The sequence below is a fragment of the Corapipo altera genome, unplaced genomic scaffold (assembly GCF_003945725.1).
Source record: "Corapipo altera isolate COAL_440 unplaced genomic scaffold, ASM394572v1 0, whole genome shotgun sequence".
NCBI classification, from domain to species: domain Eukaryota; kingdom Metazoa; phylum Chordata; class Aves; order Passeriformes; family Pipridae; genus Corapipo; species Corapipo altera.
The window spans coordinates 40,972,558-40,999,413 of record NW_020884872.1 but is presented as its reverse complement, the minus strand read 5'-3'; the positions used below and the strand labels follow the sequence as shown (position 1 = coordinate 40,999,413).

The 26,856-nt window shown below is 36.9% G+C and overlaps 1 protein-coding gene across 1 annotated transcript in view; it reads left to right on the top strand.

The window, feature by feature from the left end:
• The window catches only part of HS6ST3 (heparan sulfate 6-O-sulfotransferase 3), a 290,420-nt gene that overhangs the window by 28,201 nt on the left and 235,363 nt on the right, over window positions 1-26,856 (top strand). The gene's annotated exons all lie outside the window — the stretch shown is intronic.

The following is a 26,856-nucleotide window of genomic DNA, read 5'->3' as shown; positions in this document are numbered from 1 at the left end:
TTTCCATCCACAATTATTTTCTGATTTGATGAGATACAAAACAGACTTGCTGGATAGCTTGTAGTTTTAGGGGCCTTTTTCTAATTTGAAGGCTTTCTAATGTTGCATATGCAGCTTGGTTTATGGATATTTGCAAATTGTCACTGTTGGCAAGATGCACACTAGCACAGAGAAAACCATACAGAAAAATAAGATTTGCCGTGCTAGGTGAAATCCTCTGGTCTGTCTATATGACAGCTTGCTAGCAGTCTTCACTATCAAACCTTTAAAAGAAAAAAACCCCAAAACAGCCAAACAGCAAAACCAACCAAACAAAACTCAACAAAAGCCAAAGGATTCTGTAAATTCCGTGTGGGGTAAGATTATGTTCTTTCTCTGTTTTACTCAACTCTTTTGCCAGAAGCAGTTGGGCACCTATACTTCATTAACTGTCATAAGCCCATTAAAATCAGTCCCTTCTGAGTAGACTAACTTTGGCAATCATTGCTGAAGTCTTACACAGAATGTAATGGTTTTTACTGTTTGCCACTTATTTTGTTAACTTTATATTGTCTGATTTTACCAGCTGCCCTCTTCATCCTGGAGGACAGATGTGTATCTATTAACTGTCCACAGACATGCCACAGAGACCTACAATTTTTAGTAAGATAAGAGCAAACAACAACAGTCTATTATTTATCTTTTATGGAAACCATTCTAATTCCTTTAAGTCTCTTTGTATTAGATCTTTTGTGTGGCATTTCTTTTATGTTCACTCTGATGTTAGAATTTTTAGAGATTTTTGGTATGTAGTATTATAAAGGAGGCCAAACTGCTGAATTACATAATAGTATATGTACTTACCCTGTTTTTCTCCAATCCTTTATTTTTGTTTGCCTAGACTGTATATTTTAAACAGCAACTGCACTTTCAGTTTCACTGAGCCATTCGTATGGCAACTGAAGCCCTTTTCCTTGTTTGATAACTGAGAATTTATAATCCTTAATAGACTATAAAAAGCTTAAATTTTCACTCCAAGAAGCCTTCAGTACTGTCAGAAAGAATTAAAGAACAGGAATGTCTTGCCCATTTGAATGTCATTTGTCTTGATAGTTGCTTTCTGGAGGTAGTTAAGATTAATATGAATTCTGATACAGTGTGCATGTATTTTCGTAATTAATTTCTGGACAATGACTCTCTTAAATACATTGCCATGTGTTTGTTGTTGACTTTCATTGTATGCCCTTTATATGGCATAAGTAATCCAAATTCAAGAAAGAGGAAGCATGGAATTCATAGCAAAACATATCCACATCAGATTCTTTGATAATGAAAGTTTTATGTCATAAAGCATGAAATTCCTGAAGTTGTTTGAGTTTTAATTCAGTGTAGTTACTCCTTGGAATCTAGACTCTCTCCTCTCCCACACGTGTGCCTCGTTCCTTTCCAGATATGCTAATCACTGTAGGGGGTGGTAGGGAAGATGAAAAGTGACAGTAACATAAGTTTACGGATCTATACGTGGTAATAAGAAAGTACAGACTTATGTTTTTGAAGTAAATCTGAGCTTTATATTCAGCAGCCTTGAACATGCATATCTTGAGTTTTGTTTAGGGATTTTGCTTGTCTTAAGTAGGACTTTGAGTACAAAAAATAGAATACAGTATTTATTTCAAAAAAAAAGAGCAAAAAATAATTAATCCAACCTTATATGGGCCATGATGTAAGATAATTCTAATAACTTACTCAAGATACCTGGTTCCATTCTTTTCCCCTCTTACTTCTCCTAGGATGTTTGGAAATGTTCTTCAGCCTAATCCAGATCCTGGAAGAGTAAGGCAGAGTATTTGGCAGGGGTCATTTAAAGATCATTTGCAAACAGCTGACAAAAATGTACCAGGAAGGGACATAATATTGCCTCTTAGTTGATGAAAAGGGCTTGATGCAAGTAAAATGACATTTAGATGTTCTTTATGATGTTGGAAAATGCCTGTACACATTTTGATTTTTCTGGAAGGCTGTTCGTATGTTTAATGCATTGCTTAACATTTAGAGTTATTCTGCTATTCTGAAAGCCTAATTTATTTAATTGCATGCCCATCAGATCCAGGGTTGTATGTGTACCTTAATGTGCTTTTCAACAAATGAGTCTGTAATTGTATTTCAGAGATAGCAGTCAAAGTAACAGATCTTGTCTTTACACCTATTTTGAACCTAATATGGATTTATTAAATTGAGAAGCTGCTGTAAAATTATTTTGGCTTATTAATTGTGCTGTTCACTTGGATGTGAAATATATGCAGTGCTCATCAAAGCTAAATAGTGGTGTGAACCTAAATAGAAATGTGTTAAGATATAAAATTGTACATATGCTTTTTATTAGTGAATGAAACCAAGCCCTCATTTGTTTACCCTTGTAGGAAAAGTTAACAAAGAGAAGGGCATATCTATCCATCTTGTTAGGGTATGTCATGTATCATTCCTCCCACATAAACCTGTTTTCTCTATTTTGCCTCATATTAAACTACATGTGTTTTTGAAAAGAAAGTTAGACTTATTTTCATCTCTGTATTTGTGGTTGGTAATCCTTTTACTTTTAAAAATGTATTTTCTTATATGATATCTGCAATGCCATCTGATAATAGTGCATTAATATTTTTTCCTCTATTTGTTGATGAAATTGCTTTTACCTCATATTTCAAAAGTCTCTTTAAAGCTACTCTATCGTAATCCCATTGTTTCTCATCAGACAGTATGTTTTCATACTGCTGTATATGTGGGGTCTGTGTGTAGTGATTGTCATGTTCACCTCAAAATTCTCATTCCTCATGTGAAAGAAAGTGCATAAAGTTTTCCTGCCTCTTTAGCTCTCAATCAGATCCTTAACTGCAAAGGATCTAGGTAATGACTGGAATCAGTTGAACAAAATAAAATGAAACAAATCTGCCTCTTATCCTGCAGAAGAGGGTGGTACTCCCAAAACTGGGTTACCACTTTGGGAATTTGTAGTTCCGTGTGTGTCAGACATTGGTGCAACTTCATAATTTTATTAGAAGACATGCACTGCATTTTAAGGAACAAGCTTCTAGCTTTGTAGAACAGATTTTAGTTAGGTTAGCTTCTAACATAGGTTTTAATATATTTAAATATAATTTTAGATTGGTTAGTTGAAAATAATATTAGAAATAAATGTTAGATATGAATTTATTCCCCTTGGCTTTTTGCAGATGGGACAGTACAAGCATTTTAATACAACATCAAGGATGCTGGTGTAAACTAGGAAGAAATACCTAAGATACAGGCTTGTTTTTTGAAGCAGATTAGCTTATCATGGAGTAGTGGTGGTACTTTCTTGCTTAACAACTGTCAGGGCATATATATTGCTATGCAGGAAGGTGCTAAATGCCTTTGATATGGGTCTGGACAGTACCTTGTGCTGGTGCTTTTGATGTTTACAGCTAAAGGGAAATATGAATGTTTCTGAACAAGTTCCATGCTCTTCATCTTGTGCAGAGCGTGAACACAATAGAATAATGAAAGGTTTCAGTTCAGTGATTTGAATATTGTAAGTAAAGTAATTGCAGGCAGTGAGCCTACGGGATAAAAGTTAATTGGGATGTGCATAGAGGTATTGAGATTTTAGTGGTGCAACAATGCCATGTTGAAACAGTATTTGTTAATTGGCTAGTGGATTTGAGGAGAAAAAAATCTGCCTGGTTTTAAGATGGTTTTTCTTTCATTTGCACTTGTTGCCTAAATGAGAGCTCATTATTCAGGTTTAACAGCTAGTAATTGCTTTGAAGGCTCTAAGTGTTACTGAATCAGCACTAGTATACTTAAAGTTATTTATATAGATTTATTGTGTTACTTTTCCATAAATAACTATGCCATTTAAACTTAGCCTGTTAAGGGGTCTTCATTTATATCATCAATAGTGAGGGTGTTCCCTCCTTTTCCCTTTAGTGGTTCTATAAGTACTTTTTTTCATTAATACTGGTATCTGCTTCATTTGTCACTGTTGAATAGAAAAACTGTCTAGTTTTAGTAAAGTGGCCTTTATAACAGCTTGTGCATAAATATTTTGATGACTAATGGTTTTTGAGCAGATGAGAATGTTTTAAATTCACTGATAGAAATGAGCTAATAGCTCTTTGCAAAGTTAATACTTTATTGATATTTTGTAAACTTTTAAAAAGTGATTATATTGAATAATACTAAACAATGTAGCTTTCTGTCACTTAGCTGCAAAGCCTAAATGCCTTCCAAATATTAACTATTTGAATATTCATTAATAGTCATCAAAACCTCATCTTTGTACAAATGTATTGACTGATCTAGTGAAGTGTTTATTGGGTTTTTTTTTTTGTTGTTCCTTGACTGCTCTAATAAAATAGCTGTATTTATCTTAACAACTCCATGTATATTACATTCTGTGTACTTTCAAGAGCAGAATTAAGACATTTATAAATGTAGCAGGAAGACTGCTGCTTGTCTTGTTTTTTTAAATCTGGCCTAGGAATACTGGCAAGCAATAAAAAGTGCTGGAGGGGTTTTAAAAATGTGTTCATGCTCATGGTACACGTATGAAAATTGCCCTTACCTCCTCTACAAGTACAAGGGTTTCTAGAAGGGAATATAATCACTGTACTCAATCTTAGCCAGGGTCTGTTGCTATTTGCAAATATCTTCTCCTTTTTTCTAGGAAGTGAATATAAAAGGAGCTGTCGTGCATTAAGTTTCTTAAACTGGTACCTCTGCTTTGCCGTCTCAGACCTGAGTGTTTGCGTAAGGTGGTTCACCCCTTTTTGAAGCTGTATGCCACAGGATTGTCCTCTTGTATGCCTGAACTTTGTTGGGAGTGGGTTTGGTTGCATTTTGTAATGTACACCTGTCTGTAGGGACCATGGCCAGGGGGAAGGTAAAATGCAGACTTATGGAAGACAAGGCTGGATGATTGTGGATGTTTAAAACTTGCTGCATAGCCAAATAAACACTTAATAACTGAGAAATTTCATAATTTTTTGCCCTCTCTTGTAACCTGGCTGAGGGAATGAGACAGCTTTCTGTGGCATGCTTTGAAAGAATCAATTTTAATCCTAAAAGCATGGGGCAATGCAGAGGTCTTGTCAACACCTGACAGTCTTGTTATGGATCATTCTTGTTGTGGCTGCTGCTATTAACCACAAGATGGTGCAATAAAATGAATTGCGGCTTTCATGTGTTCTTGCTTGCAAGCCAGTGATGCAGGAATATTTAGCTATCTGTTGTGGGGAAAAAAATTCAAAAGAAAGCTTGTAAAGATGAACTCTAGAGGTAGTAATATCCTATTTTTAGAAACTGTTCTGAGTGGTGTTTAGTGCAGAGATGCTTCTTCCATTGGAAAGTGATTAAACAGAATAACAAAATTACTAAATTAAATAGTGGATTGTTTAAGAATTGAATGTTACTAGTATTGAACTCTATTTCTTTTATAGATGTAGTCTGTGTGTAAAGGAATATTTAAAATAGATTTATCCATGATTTAGGTGTGATTGTGATGCAGAAACGTTTTTTTTCTGGATTCCAAATCTCTAACTCTCTTCCTGTATCTTTATGGCCTTGGTAATTTTTATTTTTGTAGTGAATGAAACAGTTATTTACTGTGTATTTCCCTTATGATTTGCACTTCATCATAAATGGATACATGCCAGACTGAAATCAAAACAGGTGATTCTGGGCCCAACTAAGGTACAGGAGTGTCCTCTTGCAGTACCACCGGAGGACAAATGCACAGTAGTGCAGGATCCCAGTGGTACTCTTCAGTAGCTTTACTGATAGAATACTGTTAGGAAGTATCCCTCTTTTTTTTTTTCTTTCTTGAGCAGAAGATGTATTCCCTTCCATTCTTTGAGTTGAGACCAAAGAAAAGTATCAGACCCCCTCAAGGCTATTGATCTCTTAGACACTGTTTTAACTCCTTAAAGATAGCCACAGAAGGCTGCATGCATTTTCTTTATTGGCCTCTGTGTCTGTCTTGGGCCTTTTCAGTGAAGACGGGGGAGTTTGGAGATAGCCATCAGCATCTGTATTTTCTCATAGTTCAAAAGAGAGATTCTAAATCTAACTTGGGTGGGTCATTTTGGGGGAAAAATACTGTTCATCTGAAGTTTTAGGCAGCTGGTGTCTTCAAAACTCACAGCAACTATGTCAGTAATCCTTAGCACTGAGCAGAGATAAAGCACTCTTGCTTCCCTCCTGCAGACTGCCGCCCCAGCACTGCAGACTGGCACTGTCTCTGCAGCAGAGCCAGGCGAAGGTGTGTTTTGGGTGATTATGGAACCTGATCCTGGTGTGGGAAGAAGTGAAGATGTTTACTCTCGGAACAGTTAGAGGTCTCTTCTTGCAGAGTTGGTAGAGTTGTTGCAGTCTCCAAGTCAGCTTATACACATGACATGCTTCCCTCAAGCTGTGTTTGCACTCTCAAGCTAGTTTGCTGGCTAGCTGAGTGCTGTTGTTGATGGTCATAATTCTTTAATTTTCTGCATCAGCAGTGAAGTCTTACTGCTGACAGAATGTAGTTTTTCCTTCTTGCAGGAAGCAACCATGATCAGTCCGTCTAAGAAAAGCACCAAGAAATATCCTTGATGCATAGAAAACATCAGTTATCTCAAATTACTTTTATTTCCACAACCACGAGATGTTGACAGGTTGAGTCATCTTTGTAAATTAGACTCTTGGAAATCCTTGTATCTATTTATACCATAAATATACAATTCAATCATTATTATACCAATACTGTAGGTAACTTCATTTGATACCCCCTGCAATGCTTTGGTGCTGTTGAACAAAGCTTCACCTGTTGTTTTTCTTTCTAGTTCTCTATATGATGGAAAGAATGAGCATGAACAGATCTGTGAAGAGTGGATACGAGTCCACAGAGCACTTTGTCATTTGCACGGACTGCTTATGTTCTAGCAGTGAGTCAGTCTCTTTGTCTATAGAACTAGTGCTTAATGATCTTAAAGCATTAAGATTTATTTGACTGCCTTACATGATCTGTCCACATTGGAACAACTCTTGTGAGGTAAGAGAAATGATTGAATCCTAATATTTCTTCATCTATCCAGCAAGATTTTATGGTGGTGTTAGATACCTTTTTGGCAAAATATGAAGAAAATTAAAACTTGCCTTTTTTTTTTAAATAATTCTTAAAAGTGATATTTTCTTGGTATTCTTCTGGTTATTTTGTGGATAATTTTTTTTATTTAACACTGGCAATGCAACTAATTACATGGCTTCATCAAGGAAATTAGGTGTATCATTTTCCCTGTTTTCTAGAATGATGTCTAAATATTCCATTATGTTGTGATCAGAAAGAGTATTCTACTGTCCTAGTCAACTGAATTTATTGTTATTTTTTTACTTTTTTTTTAACTAGCTGTTCTCACTGCAGTACAGAAGTAAGTATTTTCTCTGATGTGCAGTTTTTTATTATTTTTTGTGTTTTATTGAGATATCTGAATTTGACAGAAGCATGGCTACCTGAAGTAATTTTCTTCTGTTGTCATGTCCATGGTACATCCATTTCCAGACTGGCTTAGTTGGTGTGTCAGACTGAAAGGTGATACAACCATGGTGACTGATTCCCCCTGCCTCGTGGCAACATGAAAGTAGACTGATCTAATGACAAGGTTACGTGTGGGGTAAACACCTGTGGAGAATATCTAGATTTTTGACAGGTAGATATCAAGAACACAATCTTTTTCAATACTCCAGAGGGAACTTTTCTGTGGATCACTTCTCCCATCTGTCTTGCAAGAGGAAACCTCTGAGGAGCTGGATAATTGCATATAAGAAACCTCAGAAGGTACTTTGAGCACATGCTTGTTTTTAGCAGGCCAAACTTGATAAAAGATGGGAAGACAGTTTCCAAAGGGCCAAGGGTTTGAGGAGCTGTGGAGCTGTGACATCGTTCTTGAAACTCCTTTGAAACCTGCTGCAGGTAGAAAATACTTTATCCCTTTCAGTCTTTATGCCTCTGGAAATGTTTCCAAGATGTGTTTGAGAGTGGGAAGGAACCTTTGTGTTCAATTGCTGCTTACTGCTCAGCAAGCTGACAGTTCATTGTCGATTCCAGAGGGTGTCTGAGGGAAAAAGCTGTTTCCTAAGGAGTTAGCTCCAGCATGTGTTGGAGTGCCACAAACCTGCAGTGACAGAGCTGCATGGAGTCCCACTCGTAGTTACCTACCTGACTATACCATACCTGCTTTTACTGGTGCTCGAGGTGGAAGCCAATACTCTGTGGGAGAGCTGGTAACAAAGCTGCTTCCTTACTGCAAGGGAGTTATGTTTTACTAGTAAGTGTAGTTGCAAGTCTGTACAAACTGCTAAGTGCAATAAATTGATTTAAGTCCGCAGAGGACTCAGTGAAGAAATGGGGAAAATATAAGACAGCTTTGACTTCAGGGCAGATGACTAGTGTTTATTTTATCTTTTACAATTGCTAAATGGAAACCAAACTTGTATTTGCCAACCATGAGCCATGTATCAAAGACTTCCACAGCATAAGGAAGCACTGCATAAACATATGAGGTCTTTTAGCTTTAACTAGACATCTTGTAATTAGATTTATGTAAATGTATGATGTCTTTTAGCCTTAACAGGACATTCTGTAATTAGGTTTATGTAAATGTATGGTGTCTTTTAGCCTTAACAGGACATTTGGTAATTAGATTTATGTAAAAGAGAAGAAACACAGGTTTTGCGTTTTGCTGTTTGAGCAAGGTTTTCTAAACAAACGCGATTCTCTGCCCTAAGTACTGTGCTGCTACTAGACTAATTAATCATTTCCATGCTGGAGAGGGATCATCAAGGAATGACCTATAGCTTTGAAACTTCCTGGAGCTACTACTTGTGTATGTTGCTGAATAATTAAAACTTAAAATCAGCATTTTCTTTCAATTGCTGAGTTGTATGCTTTGATCAAATTCTGTGAATGCAGACTGAGTGACTTGCAAAGTTAATAATGTACAACTGCTGCTTTATTGCAGCATCTGTACTTGTCGGACTATAACTAGAGAGGTGCCAACACATTAACTCAATACACTTTCTACCTGAAATATCAGCTTAATTAGGATCATTTATCAAAATGACACTTGTTTCATAAGGCCAAATCAAATTGATTACTATTGTTTCTGCTACACTTGTGCCAGCATTAAGAGCAATACTTTCAGAAACAAAGGTGTATAAATATATATCTTGAATTACGTGAAAAGGTACTGCTAGAGGAAGAACAAACATTTTAAGAGTATTGAAATCTATAAAAGAAAGTACAAAAATCAAAACAATGGCGTTGCTTAGATAGTCTCTGTGATCATCTTATCTGACTAGTTTGCCCTCATATGACAGGGAAGAGCAGGGAAAAATTGTCACTGTTTTACGGATAGGGATTTGAGAATCAGAGACACTAAGGCTCAGACTTTGAAATGTGTTTACTCACCTTAATGGCTTGTGATGAGATTAGGAGTTACGTATATATTTGTCTTCCAAGTTTCTGTATTTAACTGACCTGAAAAGTAACTGAAGTTAAACTAAATATTTCATGTTTTGGGAAAGTACTAGTCAAAAACCAAAACAGTTTAAAATTCAAAGAGCCAAAATACTAATTTATTTTACAAAGGGGTACTTTCCTAGTGTTTAAGTGAAGGCTGTACTGAGTAGACATGTTTCTTAAAACTGAATTCTGTTTGGATCCTCTTATAGATGTAATGTGACATGCTCTCTTTTCAAATCCTTTTAATAATATTGTCTACCACCAGCTGTGATATGACTTACATATCATTATGCTTGTACGTTTAAGGTTATAAAGTTGGAGTGACCCTATCAGCCCTCCACTTCCCTTGGTAACTCAGAATTCAAAGTTTTTAAAGTGTGTAGGATCAGCTGGGGAAATCTGAGTGTTAAAGTAAATCTAATAAAACCACAGCTAAGAGAGAAAGCAGAAACTGCCATTCTGAGTAAGGTAATATTTTCTCTTTAAATATGAGGAGCTCAGAGATGGGATTGAGTCTCCTGTCTTTGGCTTACCAAATTTTGGTGAAGGTATGAAAAGAAATATTAGATGCCATCCACATGACCTCTAGCGAGCTCTTGAGATGGGATATTCACAAGATAGGCATGGGAAGAATGGAATGGCTCAGAAAAGATGAATGCAAGTTGGGTTCAAAATTCTTTCGCAAACGGTATCCAGCACAGTTTTCAATACTCCACTTTTGCAGGGAATTACTGTGTAGTCCTGATGCTCACCCATCTAAAGACATCAGTAGTTAGTTTGTTAATGATATGGATGTTTGTGACAGAGTTGAGAGCATCTGCTCGTGTGCTGGTTTAAAAGTAAACTGGTGGGAGAAATGAACCCAGCTCGAGAGATTACAGGTCAGAGTTACAATGTACAAAAAAGATTACAGTGAAGGACTGAGTTCAGGGTTGGTTCTGCACTACTCCCTGTGTAAACTGCTAACATGAGCCCCACAGTTGAAACATGGAAATATTTCCTTTACTTTTCAGTTTTGCAGAAAAAAGATATAAGGCTTCAGTTGATCACAATTTGATGATGTCAGGCTCTTTTGATGAAAGTCATTATATTGGGCTGTATAAAAAGCAACATCACCCGCAGGCATGTGACACGTGTAGTAAAGTTTCTGCTCTGTTCAGCATTGGTAAACCCTCTGCGTTATTCTGCCCATTTTGGACACTGTATTTTAGGAGACAGAAGAACCAGGTAAATACAATGTAGAAGAAAGAAATAAGAATACTCAGTCTGGAGTGTTTGATTTCCAAAGGAGGAACAAAGAGATGAGACAGTGTAGCCTAACCTATAAAAATTAGTATATTGATATAAATTTTAATACCTACTTTTATACTGTTTTTTTCCTCTAAGACATTTTTGTAATGCTTAGCTGGTGAGTATCTCATTTCAAGAGCTTACAGAGCTGATGTAGATGACATGAATTGTTTCTTTTATACTTTAACCAAAATTTGCTAAGGTTATGAGATTCAAGTCCTACCTCTGAAAAGGGACTCCTTCACATCACTGAACTCCTCCTCTTTAGAGGAACCATTATTCAGAAAAATGTGTAAAGTATAGGACTTCCAGAGGAGAAGTGAAGAGTAGAGATAGTTTATTCCAGCCTATACAAATACAGCTGAGAACTTGTGTATTTATATTGCAGTGTAAATATGGCAGTGTAGAGAGGAAAAAACTTCATCTTTAATAGACCTGGCAAGAAGTAAAACCAGAAAATTGCAGTAAAACCTTTTTCTTTTTCCCCTAAGGGTTAACAGACCCTTAACAGCAATACAAGTCAACCCCTGGGTTGTTTTGCCTGAAGATTTGTTTCCAGTGTCTGGAGTCTTCAGGAACAAAATAGAAAATACATTTATTATGACCAATAGATCTATTTGTCTGATATTTGAATTTTATTTGACCTTCATGACTTAAGCTACTGCTTTTTGGGGCCTATGTGCAGTCACTTTGGAAAAAGTGCTAAACCATATGTAAATAAAATAGTAGTGATTGAAAGCAAGTGAAGCAAGTGTAAGCCTTATTGTTGAGACATCTTCAAGCGTTAAAACAGTTGTGAAGATTAATTTCTTTTATTTCAGTGGCAACTCAAATATAGAGATTAGGCATATTAGATTTACACACTGGTTTTCTACTTTCATGTTACTACATGTAAAGAAACTTCTTAGTAGAGCAAACAGTTTTCTCTTGAAATGATGAAAAAAAGCAAGCACCAAAAATTCCCTTGTGTTCAGTCTTTGTTTTATGTTTGTGACATTGCAATATGCCATAACTATTTTTCATACTAAAAGAAGAGAAAATTGTTGCTACATTGGTTTTGCAACTGAAATTGAAAATACTCTTTGTTCTGGCCTATTTATTTTTAATTCTTTCTCTTTGGTTCTTTCTGCCTCTAGCAAAGTACCACTTCGCCCTAGCAAACTATTACAAGAAACAATATCCATGCTGCTTGTTTGCCCTATTCCATCAGCACACGAATCTGCATCAAAACCATCACTAGTGACTTTTCTGTTGCACTCACATCACTTACTGAATTGCTCTATTGATAAATTTTCTGCACTGATGTCTTGTTTACCAACTGTTTTTGCCTTATTATGGATGAACTTAGCCTTTTGTTTGTCGTACTCTTTTCACATGTTCAGGGGCTGAAGTGTCCCTTGTTATCAACTGCTGGAGTATATCCAAAGAGGGGCAATGAAACTGGCAAAGAATTTGGAGCACAAGTCTTACAAGGAGCAGCTGAGGGAGCTGGGGTTATTTAGCCGTGGAAAAAAAGGGGGGCTCAGGGGAGACTATTGCTCTCTACAGCTACCTCAAAGGAGATTGTAGGCAGCTGGGGGGTTGGTCTCTTCTCTCAAGTAACAAGCAATAGCACAAGAGGAAATGGCCTCCAGTTGCACCAGGGGAGGTTTAGATTGTATATTATGAAAAATTTCTTCATGGGAAGGGTTGTCAGGGTGCTGAGGGAAGTGGTAGAATCACCATCCCTGGAAGTATTCAGAAAATGTGTGGATGTGGCACTTGGTGACATCATTTAGTGGTGGACTTGGCCATGTTGAAGGTCTTTTCCCAGCAAAACAATTCTTTTATGTGTATCGGGGTGTAACCTCAGCCAGCAACAATATACCAACGTAGCTGCTCGCTCACTCTCCCCTCACCCACTCCCTGTCAGTGGGATGGGGAGGAGAATCAGAAAAAGGTAAAATTCACGGGTTGAGATAAGAACGGTTCAATAATTGAAATAAAATACTATACAATAATAATGATAAAAGTAGCAACAATAATAAGTGTAATGAAAAGGACAGAGAGAGGGAGGAATAAGACAAAGAAGATGACTGATGCATAGTACAGTTGCTCACTACTTACAGGATGATGCCCACTCAGCCTGTCCCTGAGCAGTAATTGGCCCCTCCCTGTCATCTTCCCCCAGTTTATATACTGGGGATGACTTTCAGTGGTATGGAATGTCCCTTTGGCCAGTTTGTCAGCTGCTCCTATCCGTGGTCTCCTGGCTTCTTGTGCACCTACTGACTATCAGAGCATGGGAAGCTGAAAAGTCTTTGACTGAGGGTAAGCACTGCTTAGCCACAACTAAAACATTAGTGTGTTATCGACAATATTTTCATACTGCATCCAAACCACATCACTGTAGCAGCTACTAGGAAGAATATTAATTCTGTCTCAGCTGAAACCAGGACAGTGTGGCTCTTAGGTATATGTTTTAGTGTCTTAGCGGTCTCAACAACAAGGGTTGGCATTTTCAAGAGATGACCTGCCTGCCTACCTGCAATTGACCTGCTTTGAAACTTTCCATTGATTGTATGAGCACCAAATAGGCTGAGTGTGGTATACATCCACTTTGCTTCATGGAAGTCCTCCAGAATGCAAACTCATCAGCACAAGAGGTTTAAACATGATAAGCCCAAACAGAATGACTGATATATGGCCAAAATACCCTCTATTTTTAAGATTTGTATTCATGTCTGGGCTGCTTTTGTCATATCATGGAGCTGGAATTGGAGTACCTGAAAAAACTCATGAATCCCTTTTGGAGGTATTTTCTCGTCTGTTGTTTTGTCTTGAAAAAGTTTAATCAGAACTGCTAGTTAGCTGCTTAATGTTTCAACCATACTTAGTCATGGAAACATGCCTTCTTTGAAATGTTCTGAGTTCCTTCTAGACAGTTGCAAATACTTAAGGAAGTCTTTTCTTTCATCGTTCTTAATGGTTGAATCTTTCTTTTTCTCATTTTATATTTGTGTGGTACCATTGAATGCCATATTTCCTCCCTTGCTGTTTCAGGTATGCTGTTTCTTCATGTGTACATAGAACAAGGATCTTCATTGCCAGTGGTATGAATTTAAGGACTGGGTGGAGGGGAGAGAGACCCTAGCTTGTCAAAATAAGTACTGCCCACTAAAACCTGAGTTAACAAGAATGCTAGCACAGTAGTAGGTCTTTCTTTTATTACTAAGTCCTTATACACATCTGTAGGATTTTACCTGACTTGTAAGCTAGGATTATGGACCCATCCCCAACATTGCAAAGGTTGTGAAGAATTGGCAGGGTTGTTATCAGTGTATATGAGGTTAATAAAAGTTTAAATTTTTATGAGAGAGATGCTGCTTTGTATGAGGGGGCGGTGAAATGGCAATCACTTCATTTTGATAAAAGATTAAAATGGTTTAATCATATCAAGAACATCCTGAAACAGAAAATCTAGTGGCATGTGTTTACTGTAATATCCCATTAAAGGAAGTAATTTCTTCCGTAACTAAAGCCATCATGCCTGAAATGATAGAAATTGGGATAATTCACTTCCTGTGACTGTAATTGCTGTACTAAAAATTCAAAGTGAAATTCATGCAGTAGGAAAGTAGCTATGATGACATTTGTTACAGCTGTGAAAGTTCATTGGGATTTTATTTAGATGATACTTGAGTGATGTTATTGAAACAGTAAGATAAAAACTTGGTTTCCAATGGACTCTAATTTGGAAATGACATACAGGAACTTTGGGCCTGCTCTCCTCAACCTATCTACAGTATATATTTCACTAGAAGAAACTGGATTGAAAGCGTAAGGAAATCTTTGCTCTTAAAAAGCAAAAATTGAACAGGTATTCAACCTGACCCATTCTGTGATTCTGTGACCAATCTAGCTTGAAGGAATTTGAACAGCACATGCTGTTGCTGGTCTGTTCCTGAAGTGGGACTGTCAAGGGCTTTGGTTCCATTTGGAGATATACTAGTATTTTTTGCTGGCTATGCTGTTAATGAGCTCAAAATCAACTGCGAAAGTGGTGTGGTTTTTGTTTAAAAAAAAAAGGGAGGGTGTGCAAGTAAACTCTTAAGATGATTTATTGCCACATGAAAAAGAAGTTACCTAAACTTCTAAATCTAATAAGGCAGCACTATATATAAAATATTTTAAAAAAATTATAAGTATTTGTTACTATGAGTAATTAGTTAAATTTCTTCCTTAAATAAATTAATAGTTAAACTGTCTTTCTAGGTTGTTGTTGTAGAAATGAAGTAGCTGATGGATCTTTCAGAAGAGCTTATTAAGTCTCTTCTAGACATTGCTGTCAAATACTTGTCCTTTTTTTCTTTTTTGAGACACATTAGGAGTGGGTTTTGTAAGAGAGAGAAGAAAAAGGTAGTCAAGTTTTTTAAAAAAATATTTATTTTTTTTCCAACTAAACATTTCATTGTGTCTGCAGGTTTCCATTCCTGTAACTAGAACCTATGTGAATCAACTGTTGCCTCCCCATAGCCACTTAAAAGGAGAGGGAAGAAGACAACAGGAGTTAGTTGCAAGTTAAAGGTGTTTCATATAGAAACTTTTCAAAAGTGCATTTGTTGCCAGTGAAAGATGTTGCTGTTCTGCCAAAAGCCCATCTCTTTCAGTGTTTCCCTGATGCCTCATACTTGCCTTCTGCTGGAGATGTCAGTCAATGGCTGAATGTGGATGTGGGGAGTGTTCCTTGCTTCTAGAAAGGGTTATTATATGAAACTCCATAATTGAAGGGGAAATGGACAGCAATCTGCTATACCTCTTAGGCCCACACAAATCTAATGGGTCTAATTTTAGATTGATTGTTGAACCATCATGATTGTAGCACCTCTTCGTCTCTCTTCTTCCTTCCAACCAGCTTGTTCTTCCAATATGCTCAGTATTCACAGTCTATCATATTTAAGTTTTGTGTTGAAAGTTATTGAATATGTGGGGCAGTTCTGAGGAGAAAGAAGGCCACTGTTGGCAAGGAGTGTAGAATGGAAGCAGACTCATGGAATGGTATCAACGTGGTCATAATATGTATGAGTGTATCTTGATCTGACTTTGCCCCTACTTTTGTGTAGCTCAGGTGTTTAGATTTCCCCTGAGAGTTATGTTTGAAGAGATATGAAAGGCGAGATCTCAAAAGGTATGGAAGCATCAGAAAGTTCAAATGTTTATACGTATTCCTGGTCATGCCAAATTTGATCTTTTCTTGTGGCCCTGATCACTTTATTTCACAGAGGAGGTGCCTTAGAGGCATCAAAGTGAATCTAAGGCCCAGTTTTTAACTATTTTTAGTCTAAAGTTGAGCACTGTGTTGTACAGATGCATCAGGGTACAATACAAATACTTGAGTCCAGGGTATAGTAAGCTGAATTTCGTCCATGTTAGCGCAAAAAAAGGATTTTCCATCCTATGTGAAACAAGAGTACTGCCTTTATACACAGTATTGCAACCCTTGCTGGCAGCTCAAGTACTACTTCTGAAGTACAGGCAATCCTCCTTCAGTGCATCACTTGTTTGTTTGTTTTTAAAACAACTATGTTGTCATTGGAAACAGATGTGGGATTCCAGGGAATAATACAGATGGCTGTGAGGTAAAGGGGTAGGTATTACAAGGACATTTATTTCGAATCTGTAGTTCCTGTACTATGTTAGCTGAAAGTGGTAGTTCTAAGTGGACTAGGCACCCAGAGAGTGCAGCTGTATGTGTTTAGGAAGGTGTGTCATATGCAGACAGTGTCTGTCTAGAGGAAGCTATGATGGGTATCCTAAAAGGCGGTCAACCTCACTTGTACCCCCACAGTGTGGGCATAAGAGAAGGAAGAAATTTGGACTCAGTAGCAATGATAGGCTTTCTTAGAGAGCTGAAAGGTTTGGTGTAGCAAATTCAAATTTATGCCTAAGCCATATTTGTATTGCACTGAAATCATAAACTTTCTCTTTCCTTTTATGCTTGACTCTTACAGGTATCCATTACAGAAAACATCAGTTTCTGAGACTATTCCACTGAATTTTGCAATGGTACTAGTTAATAAATTTGAGGAGGGCAAGCCTAGACAGCTCAGGTTTATTTTTTCCTTTTGGACTGTAAAAAAGGGAATTTAAAGATTGTCTTCAAGTTTGTTTTGTTATGCTTTTCACCATGGTCCCCAGAGTTTTTTCAGAGTGAACAAATGAAATGGCAAACAGATTGCAAAGTAGTGAAGACTTACCTTACCTTTGTTTCAGCAGTCTTTTGTGTTTACCTTAGTAAAGAAGATTTCTTTGTGTGTACAAACTGTATCATATGCTTATTTCTTACAGGAATGAAGACTTATCTACCTCTTAAAATATGTTTGACTGGATACAGTCTTCTGAATATAGTAAATAAACAAAAATGAGATACAACTCATTACTGACTGTCTTTTCAACAAGTAGTCTAAGACACTGTCATTTGTTACTACTCTTTTAAAATGATTCCTGTCTCCCGTCCTCCTGCTTTCCCATTTGTTTGGGTGGGCATCTGTATGAGGAAATGTCCTCATACACTTGTATGATGAGGATAGCAGCAGCTGTCTCTCAGGTTTTCGTCAGCAACCTCAAGGCATACTAGAATCATTTTGGATATTACAGAAAAAATTTGGTTTATATATGATAGACACTTACCTTGCTGTTGTAGAGTTGTAGAGTTACAGGTCAGAATGGAGTTCTGCAAAGTTTTTTTTTTCTTACTTTCCAAGAGAAACTCAGAGCCATGATTTCTTTTTAGTAGTGCCTAGCGTGCCTGCACTGTAATATATACAGAATCTGAATAGACAATAAGAACTGGTCTCTACTCCAATGACATTGGGGAAATTTTTTTTTTTAATTAAGAGCTACATTTTATAACTTTTTCTTATAAGGGTAAAGATGTACAGAGATTTCAAGTTTGCCTTTTCTAGTGTAATTTGAACCATCCAAGAAATAATGGTAAAACTTTGAGAAGTAGTCTTGGATTCTCCTGTTTTATTTTTACAATTTGTTGTAATTCCTATAAAAATTTTTCATCTTTACCATTCTTTTAGAAGTATCAGTGCTTTGGACCTTTCTGTTTCTTCTGGCTACTAAAAAATGTTACTTATAATAAAATATGTAGGAATTTGGTGCATTTGAGGACTCTATTTTTGTCAAGCTTGTCAGTGAGCTCAAAAGTTTGTGGAAGTAGTTATCAGTGAGTATTTTTTTTTTCTTCTGTAGGGAGCTAGATTATAGGAATTTTAAAATAAATTATAAAGATGTCTATATTAGATAGGCACAAAAATGTTTGTTTATTTTTTGTATAACCTGACGAAATCCAGAAGAAGGAAGACCCTGAAAAGTATGTGAAGAAATAAGATAATAGGTAAGGAATAATTGAGAATAACTTATGCTGAAGAAGGGGAGGTTGGAAAAAGGAGTCTTCTCTACCAAAATTACTCGTTTAAATTAAATTCCGTTCAATTCTGAACTGGATATAAGGCATACTTTTTTAAGAATCAAGATATTGTTATAAAATGTCCTGTTCTCCTATATCTGTGTCATCCATAGCATCTTTTCTCTTGGCCGTTTTCTAGTATGAAAGTTGAATATTGTTTTGCTTTATTGTTGTGTTAGGTTAATTTTCAGGAGCAGAATGTTAAGTATCTGTAACAAGGTGCTTTTAACAGAAGTTTATCAAACTGTGCTATTTTCTTTGGCAGTGGAAGTATTTTTATTTTATTGAGAAGATAAATAGATTTTGAAATTCCTTCTGAACCCATCTAGCCCTGGTATATGGGGCTCGTCATAGACAAGGGAGAATTGATTTAGTTGTAGCTTCTTGTTGAAATACTTGCAGCAAAAGAAACCTATCAGGATCCTAAGAGAGGGGTAAACTGGGTGGTTGAGTGGGAATATGACAGATTATCTGAATAATACTATCATAGATGTGCAAATTCACAAAGAAAAAAAACAGAAATGACATCAATTAAAATCAACTGCCAGAAGAAAATTCCATATGGAACCAGTAAAGCTTAGAAAGTAGTCAGAGGACGGATTGGTTAAAGGCAGGGTGCTTTGCTATATTAGTTAAATGCAATTTTCAGGATTTTGGGAATATCTAGTTCTTACAGAGAACATACCTCTATTTATTGTGTTATCAGTAGCAGCACCATCCTTACTGAAGTGTTTTGAGCATTTCTATTTCAGCAATGTGGTCATTTGCTCCAACTTGGAATTCAAGCCCCTAAGTTTTCCCTGCCTCAACTCAAAATTGCTCTAGATCTTTCTTAAATAGGACTGAATGAGTTTCCTTTCTGTTTTTAATACTGTATTTCTATCCCTTAATGATCTACACAAGAATACTTTGGGTTTTTTAAGCGCAGGCAGAAATAGCAAAGCTCAAAAGCTTAAAGTTTTATTAAGTTGCCTTTGCCTTTTGTTAACCTTTTAGTTATCTAATTTATGACTGGATATAGCATCAAGCTGAACACCTCATAATGGCCAAGCCATTAGTTCAGTTTATTGTTCTGTGTCCTGTTGCAGCACAGAAGCATTTAGTAACTTGAAAATGATCAGTGTTCAGAACAGCAGCGTAATTAACTCCAGTAGAGCACTAGGAACAGCACTAGTCGTTATTAAAAGGCTATGAAAAGTTACTGAACATAAAGCTTGATCAAAACTAAAACATTGTTTGTGGCTGGAACATGAAGGAATGCAAGTTAAGACTGTGTCAGATGCCTTTGGGGCAGAAGAGAAAAGTAACTGAGGTAAACTTAAAAAGGTGAGCGATGCGACGAAGTGCAGAATTCTAGACAGTGAGATGGGAGAGTCCAGAAGAGTCTTTTTCTGTAGTTGCCTTGCTATAATACTGGATTTCTCTTGGCGATCAAATTTGTTTCTGGATGGGAGGGAAAATGTCAATTTTAGAGTTACTTTCAGACTGGTCAAAATTTGGGGTCTGTGTCGGTGGTTAACTATGTGAGTAACTGATGAAAGTTCTGCTGGCATAAACTTCTCATTTAAAGAAAATACCAGTAACTTTGAAGAGAGTGAAAAAAAAAATTCTCGTCTGCATCTGAAGTTGTTGATGATTAAGGATTTTGTAATGCTTGGAGTAATTGCTTTAATTAGCTATTAAACAGGTTTCAGGGTCAATGTGAGAACAAGTTTCTCTCTTTCATTTGATTTAGTAGGAGCAGTTAATGATTATTTTTTTATTATCTTTACTCTCTTCTTTAGAATTATTTACTTAACACATGGAAGGCAACAGATATTTGCTATTATAAAATCAATTTCATGCCTGACTAAACTATCTTTTCCACCTCTGTCATTACTCTTGGTGCTTGGGGTGTTATCTTAGGCTTATTTGTGTTTATACAACTAGATTGCAGTGGGCCTTTGCAATAATTATTTGGGGATTTTGGACCCTGCAGCAACAAACAAAAAAATGTTCAAAATAGCAGATGTTCAAGTATGCTTGCACATGATTGTCATATTCCTTCCTTATAGAAAAATGACTGCTTAATTTTGGATAGTGTATAAAGCACATAGATGCTAAACAATTTCAGCTATTCTTTCCCTTTAAATAGAGGAAAAACAACTCAATATAGAAAGGAAGAATATAGAAACTGTTTAGTCAAGTGAGTGTTTTAAGTAAAAGTCTGAAAGCAAGATTTGACAATCAAAGTACTGACATTTAATGTTTACCATATTCCTTACATTTCTAACCTGTATCTTCTGTGTTCATGTTTTTTCATTTTGAGCTGATGAATCCAGTAGTCATATAGATTATGGAGCAGCTTTTGATTTCAGAATGACTTCTCAAAGAGTATGTACAAAGTTGGCTGTCAGAATGAAATGTTTCCTTATCAGTTTTTTGGGATGTCTAGCATCTGTAAGTCAGTTAAAATACTTTGGTATACAAAAGGGAAAGAAAAGCAGATACTGCAAAGGCGAAGAACTCATACCTGATTCCCACAATGATGAGCTGTGTGTGTACGTGATTCTGCCGCATAAGCTGAATTAGTTTGTTTCAAGTAACTCCAACAGTATTCAGATTAATACTGTAAATGACATGGGGTTTAGCTGCACTCTTGAAATGTAGGTCACATTGTATAATGTAAGACTAGATTTTTCTTCGTCAAGGTAACGTCCTTCTGTTGGGATTTGGGAATTGTTTTGTTTGTTTTCTAGATGGCCTCAGTGCCTCAGAAATAAATTACTTCTACTTGCTTGTGTTTTTTTAAATAATGTTTTCTGGGGGGTAAAGAAAAAGAGTAGCTGGTGTGAGTAGATTTTCGCTGGACCTTGTATTCTAGCTGGCATTAACTTACAGATTGTCTCTGATAAATAACAAAGAAGGTACAAACTGGGCCATTGTATCTTTCATAACTGTGAAAGAGGAGGTTCTCCTGTTCTGATATTCTGCTTGCCAGTTCAAGTGCCCTTGCTAAATGACTTTTTCTCCTGTGAAATACTCAGCATTGCCAGTATTTTCCTATTCATTAAAGAAGCACTTGTGCAACCTGAGCACCCATGGGTGCACCTGCCGCGCATAGTGATGTAGGAGACAAATTGTCCTGGAAAATACTTAAATGAAGATATCTTCCAGCTCTCAAGTCTGCTAGACACTCACCCTGCATCCTGCAGATGGGCATTAGACAAGGGGTATTCTGTGACTGTGGAGGGTGCCAAGGCAGTATTCTTGAGATTTCTCACCTGTCCTTCCACGAAAAAAAAGGTAAGGGGAACAGTTACACGGTTACAGTCTACATGTATGCCACAGTCCTATGTGCAGTTCTAATCACAAGCTAACACCTTTTCTCTGACATCTCTCATTTCTTACGCCTTTCAGTGCTTTCACAGGAACTAAGATGCTGAGTCTATCCAAGCGGGATGTCGTGTAATTTTTCGTGGCTGTGTTTTTTTTTTTGTGTACTGTGCACATCAGCAAAGCTGTTAAAATGGAGCTGAGAAAAGCGCTGCTTCTTGCAAGCTATTGAAATCAAGCTATAACAAGGAGTTTTGAGCAATTCAGAACATTAGAAACCTGAAAAACTGAAAAATGAAGTTGGAATTGTCTAAATTGAGTTGATTTTTACGACTGAGAAATGAATAGCTCTTTTAAAATATTGTTTCATACCTGTGGCTCTATCTTGACCAAAGTTTTAAAGTTCCTCAGCTATAAATAAATGAGCATAAATTTTGATTTGAGTCTGCTGTGAGGCTTTTAACTGTCCATATGTATAAAGCATAATGACTAAATGACTTCGCAGTGTTAAAAGGAGTCTTTTGGAGGACTAATATTTAAAAAACACTTATACCTGCATTGCAAAGGGAATGAGTCTGTATGGAGAAGATACTCCTCTCGCTACCGCATGCATGCTGCGGAGGCTTGCTAGAGGAGCAAGGTACTGTTTCAGGAAATAATTCTGATTATTTATTTTTTATATTGGTTTCATTTGGTTTTCCGCCCTTCTCGGGAGAGAAAATTTCTGGTTTTTGCTTTTCTTTCTTAATAGAACTATTCATAAGATAATTGGAGTGGCCTTTCTCCCACACAGTTGATCAATACAGAACTTAAACTCTTGCCAGCATCCACATTTGAGATTTGGCCTGGCTGAGCCACTACAGCAGTAAATAGACCACGATGTTGTGTTACATGACAATGCTCTTCGTGGAATTGTGGTGGGACACACTTCTCCCGTGAAGTCAGGTGCAACCAAAGATAATGCAGTTCTGAAGCAGTGGATGTTTGGGGGCTCCTGTTTCCCTTTGACTGACTTCGTATGTTTATTCATACACACACAGGTTAGGAGAAAGCAGCAGTGGGAATAGATATAAGTTATCTAATTTCCTACCACTGACTCCACTTTCTGAATTATACATTAAATGGAAAGAATCTGAAATTTTAAATAGAGTAACTTGGTATTGAGATTAGAGGGGGAAAAAAAAAACCTAAAAAAAAAAAAAAAGAATTTATGTACATCCAAATAGATGGTCCTTCTAGTTATTGTTCTTGGACTTTCTGCGTCCCGACTTGAACCTGCTGCCATCATCATTGTGGGAAGCAACCAAAAAGAGACAGTCATTTAGAGCTTAGGCATAGCAGGAACTAACTGCTAAGAGTTGCCTTCTATAAACTTTGGAGATGCTAGATGTACCTAAAGGACCTGGATTTTGTTGCCATTAATTCCTGGGCTTGGGGTGTCATCTTTGCATTTGGTTCTGGAGCTCAGTTTTTGTGTGACAACTATACTTGACCAGTCAGTTGAGATTTCATGACTGAAAAGGCTGAGTGGGACTATGTAGCCTCCTGAGTCTTTTGAGATGGAAACCCAACCATGAAGGCAAATTTAATTTAATCATTCTTACTATGATATCCTTGCACCATCATGGTTATTCCAGTGAAGGTTTGGCTTGTCTTAGGTTTTGTATTAAGCACTAAAACTATCTTTAAAACTGGTTTTGGCTTCATGTGACAGATGGTGACACTTCAAAACTGTACTATACTATTATTTTTTGCAATAAATTGGGGCTGGAGAGTACTTTAATTAAAATTGTGATTGTGAGGACAAATGATACCTCCTCTTTTTCACAAGCTCTTCTCTAGGAAATTGACATGTGTTCAGTGTGTTTTCTTAGGAGTCCTGCTGTTTTCATGGCTTCACCTTTCTCTTGTTGCAGATATACTTTTTAAGCAGACCGTGTCAGAGGGAGAAATCCTGGTTTCTGTTCTAGTTGAAATTATTTTAATAGTGAGAAGTAATTAGGTTTCTGGGTTTTATTCGGTGATTCGTTAGTTGATAGTGAAACAACCTATTGATTTTTTTTTTTTTTTTTTTAAGACAGTGACTTGAATTATAAGATGTAATTTCACCCTAGCTGAGTAATAGCATTCACCACCTGTATTTCCACACCAGCTGTTCATGAGTGGGACTGAAATAGCAAGGCAGCTTACTGTCACTTCTTCGTTATATGGGACAAAGTCTGAAACACAACAAAAGAGACTGGAAAAATCCAGATAATTTGCTTATATAAGATGTCATAGAAAAGCTGCAAAGAGAAACTTCTACCATCAGCTTGTACAGTTATTGAGCTATGGTTGAGTACCACTCAAGGTTGTTTCTGCAGCATAAGAAAGCTGCCTCTGTTGAGCTCTTTAATGTCCTGGATTGCTGAATATGCAACCCTCTTCTCTTTGTTTCACTGAGGGACTAGCACTTAGGTAGGAGATGGCTTAGTCCTGGAGACCAGTGGTATCCCATGCGTGCACACTCCATTGGGGTGCAGGAGAAAAACACCCACCACTTTTAATACCACTAGTAAAGAAAAGAAAACAACACAACAGTTCATCTAATGTCCCGAGTCCTCCTGTGTGGGCTCCTCCAGTACTCTTTGGTGTTCTACATCTTGGTGGAACTTGTGGCCTAAATGTGAAGATAAGTTGACTAGAACAGTAATAGTTACCTGCTCATTTTCTTCATTGACACGTTAAATTTAACAGTAGTATTCCCTTCCCTTCTGTCATCATTTTCTCTGAGATTTAACTCATTCACGTGTTGATTGAAGTCAGGAGCAACATGTCTTTTGACCTTGTGTGCTAAGATGGTATTGTCAAAATCCTTATTTAAAGGAATACAGTCATTAGCACAATTAATGAAACATTTTAAAGTATGTAAGGTTACCCATGCTGAGGCTTTACATGTTTTTCAGTGAGAAGCTTTTTATCACGTGTCAATTATTAATGAAATTTGTTAGTTATTACATATTACTGGTAATAGGCAAAACCCTTCCCCAACCAAAATTTGGGATGCACTGAACTGTTTTAATGCTTGATTTGGATTGTTGTCCAGTATGTATTGTATCCTTTTGTATTTGGTAAGATCTCTTTGCTTGTGAGCATCCTTTTTTGTTACTTCCTCTTTACTGTGACTATTTATTCCTGCCTTTTTGTTATCCCCAAAAGTTAAGACCTATAGAACTTCTATCATGCTGATTTTCTTTTGTGTAGTTCAATACTTTGTCTTCAGTAGGAACTAAGTACCTGACAGTGTTTCTGTAAAAGTTTCGAAAGACTGTTGCTTGTGTGTATTATTAGATAAAAGGAGAACTGAGCACATGATAAGTTACCTTTTAAGATCGTGTATTCCAAAGAGAATCAGGTCACTTAAAACTGATGTCAGGCAAACCAGGGTTTTTTTGATTTTTTTTTTTTTTCTTTCTAAGAAGAGTTTCTACATAGATGTTCTTTGTAAAATGCTACCTCTTTTCCTTTCACTCTTCCTTTTTTTCCCTGACTTCTCACACAATTACTGTGCTGCTGTTGCTATTGTTAGGAAGAATTGGTAGGTCTGTGGGTAGAATTAAAGTTGGTTTTATTTTTAAAGGAGGTCGTGATGTAAGCAACAGTTTATCTCCAAGCACAAGTTAAATTGGTTTTATGACCTCAATAACATCTTCACATATAAAAATGACTTCAAATTCAATACATTAATTGATGTGGAAAGAGTCCTGGAAGTCTTGTGCTTTTTTTTAGATGGGTTAAGTTGATCTGACTTGTGATTGAGATTATCTAGTCCAAAAGCTTATTGATTTGTTATTCACCATTCCACTTTTAGGCCATCTAAGTAAATTCCATGTGTAGGTCTTTACCATGTTGTCTATTACACGCTGTTGTTTAAAACAGATTATAACCAAATGGTTGTAGAATACAAGCAATGTCATATAGCGCACATGGACTAAAGCTAAATACAGAAATAACTGTGAGAATTTTACTAAAATTACTAGCTGTTGTATATGACTAATGCTGTGACAAATACCTGCAATAGTATTATGGGCTCAGTTGAGTAGCTGCTATCTATATGCACAGGTTTTATTGACAGGGACCATAGTGCTCTAAAGCATCTCTTGGAGTGTTCTTGGCCAGTTTGAACATCATATCCAGAGAAAGGCAACAGAACTGGTGAAGAAACTATAGAGAGTATGACTAGAGTCATATGAGGAGCAGCTGAGGGAGCTGAGGATGTTTAATCTAAAGAAGAGGAGGCTCAGGGGTGACCTTATCACTCCCTACGTCTACCTGAAAGGAAGTTGTATCCAGGTGAGAGGTTGACCTCTTCTCCCAGACAACTAGTGACAGGACAAAAACTGTGCCCGGGGAGGTTTGGGTTGAACATCAGGAGGAATTTCTTCACTGAAAGTATGGTTAAGCATTGGAATGAGCTGCTCAGGAAGGTGGTGAAGTCACTGTCCCTGGAAGTGTTTAAGAAGTTACGGGACTCGATGATGTTGGAGGTCTTTTCCAACCTCAGTGATTCCATGATTCTATCTTGCTATAATGATGTGGTCTGCTCTACATGACGAACAGTATCCCCTGAATTAGCAAGTGTAGTGAGTTAAAGGAGGCAATACAGGAATGTCCTCAAATTAATTTTTGTATATTGAAACCTCACTTTTGAAGCTGAAACTGCAAAGTTGAGAAGGACACAGTGACCCACATCTGTTACTTGTGTTGCACTGCATAAAGCTCAGTTGTGTATTTTTATTAAGGGTTTCTTATTCTGGTAATGCAACCGGACTTGTCTGTCTCGCATTGGCCTTTCTAAACCACCAGCGTGCTTGTAGCAAGTGTGGGTAGAGTCCCTCCCAAATCTTCGTTCGCAAAGCCTAGCCATGATGATTCTGATAAACAGATTCTCTTTCCCTCAGTTATTTCCATGTTTTTTTATGAAGAACTTGATATATGTGAATAACAGATTATCTTTAACATTGAATATATTTAACACAGAGTTGATTTTTAAAGGAGGTGATCATGTGTGTCAGCACTATTTTCAAACAAATTACATTAATTTAATTTGTGAAGTACTTAGCATGAAACTGATGCTGGAAGACAACCTTTTCTAAACTGTTACCTAAATCACAATAACAGAACACACTCACTACATTGGCCCATTTTTCAGGGGTCTGCTAAAAATTCCTGTGTTACCTCTGGGTTAGTGTGTGCAGGTTTGTTCTTTCTTTGCGCTTGACCGCTATCCCTTGTGCCAGCCTAT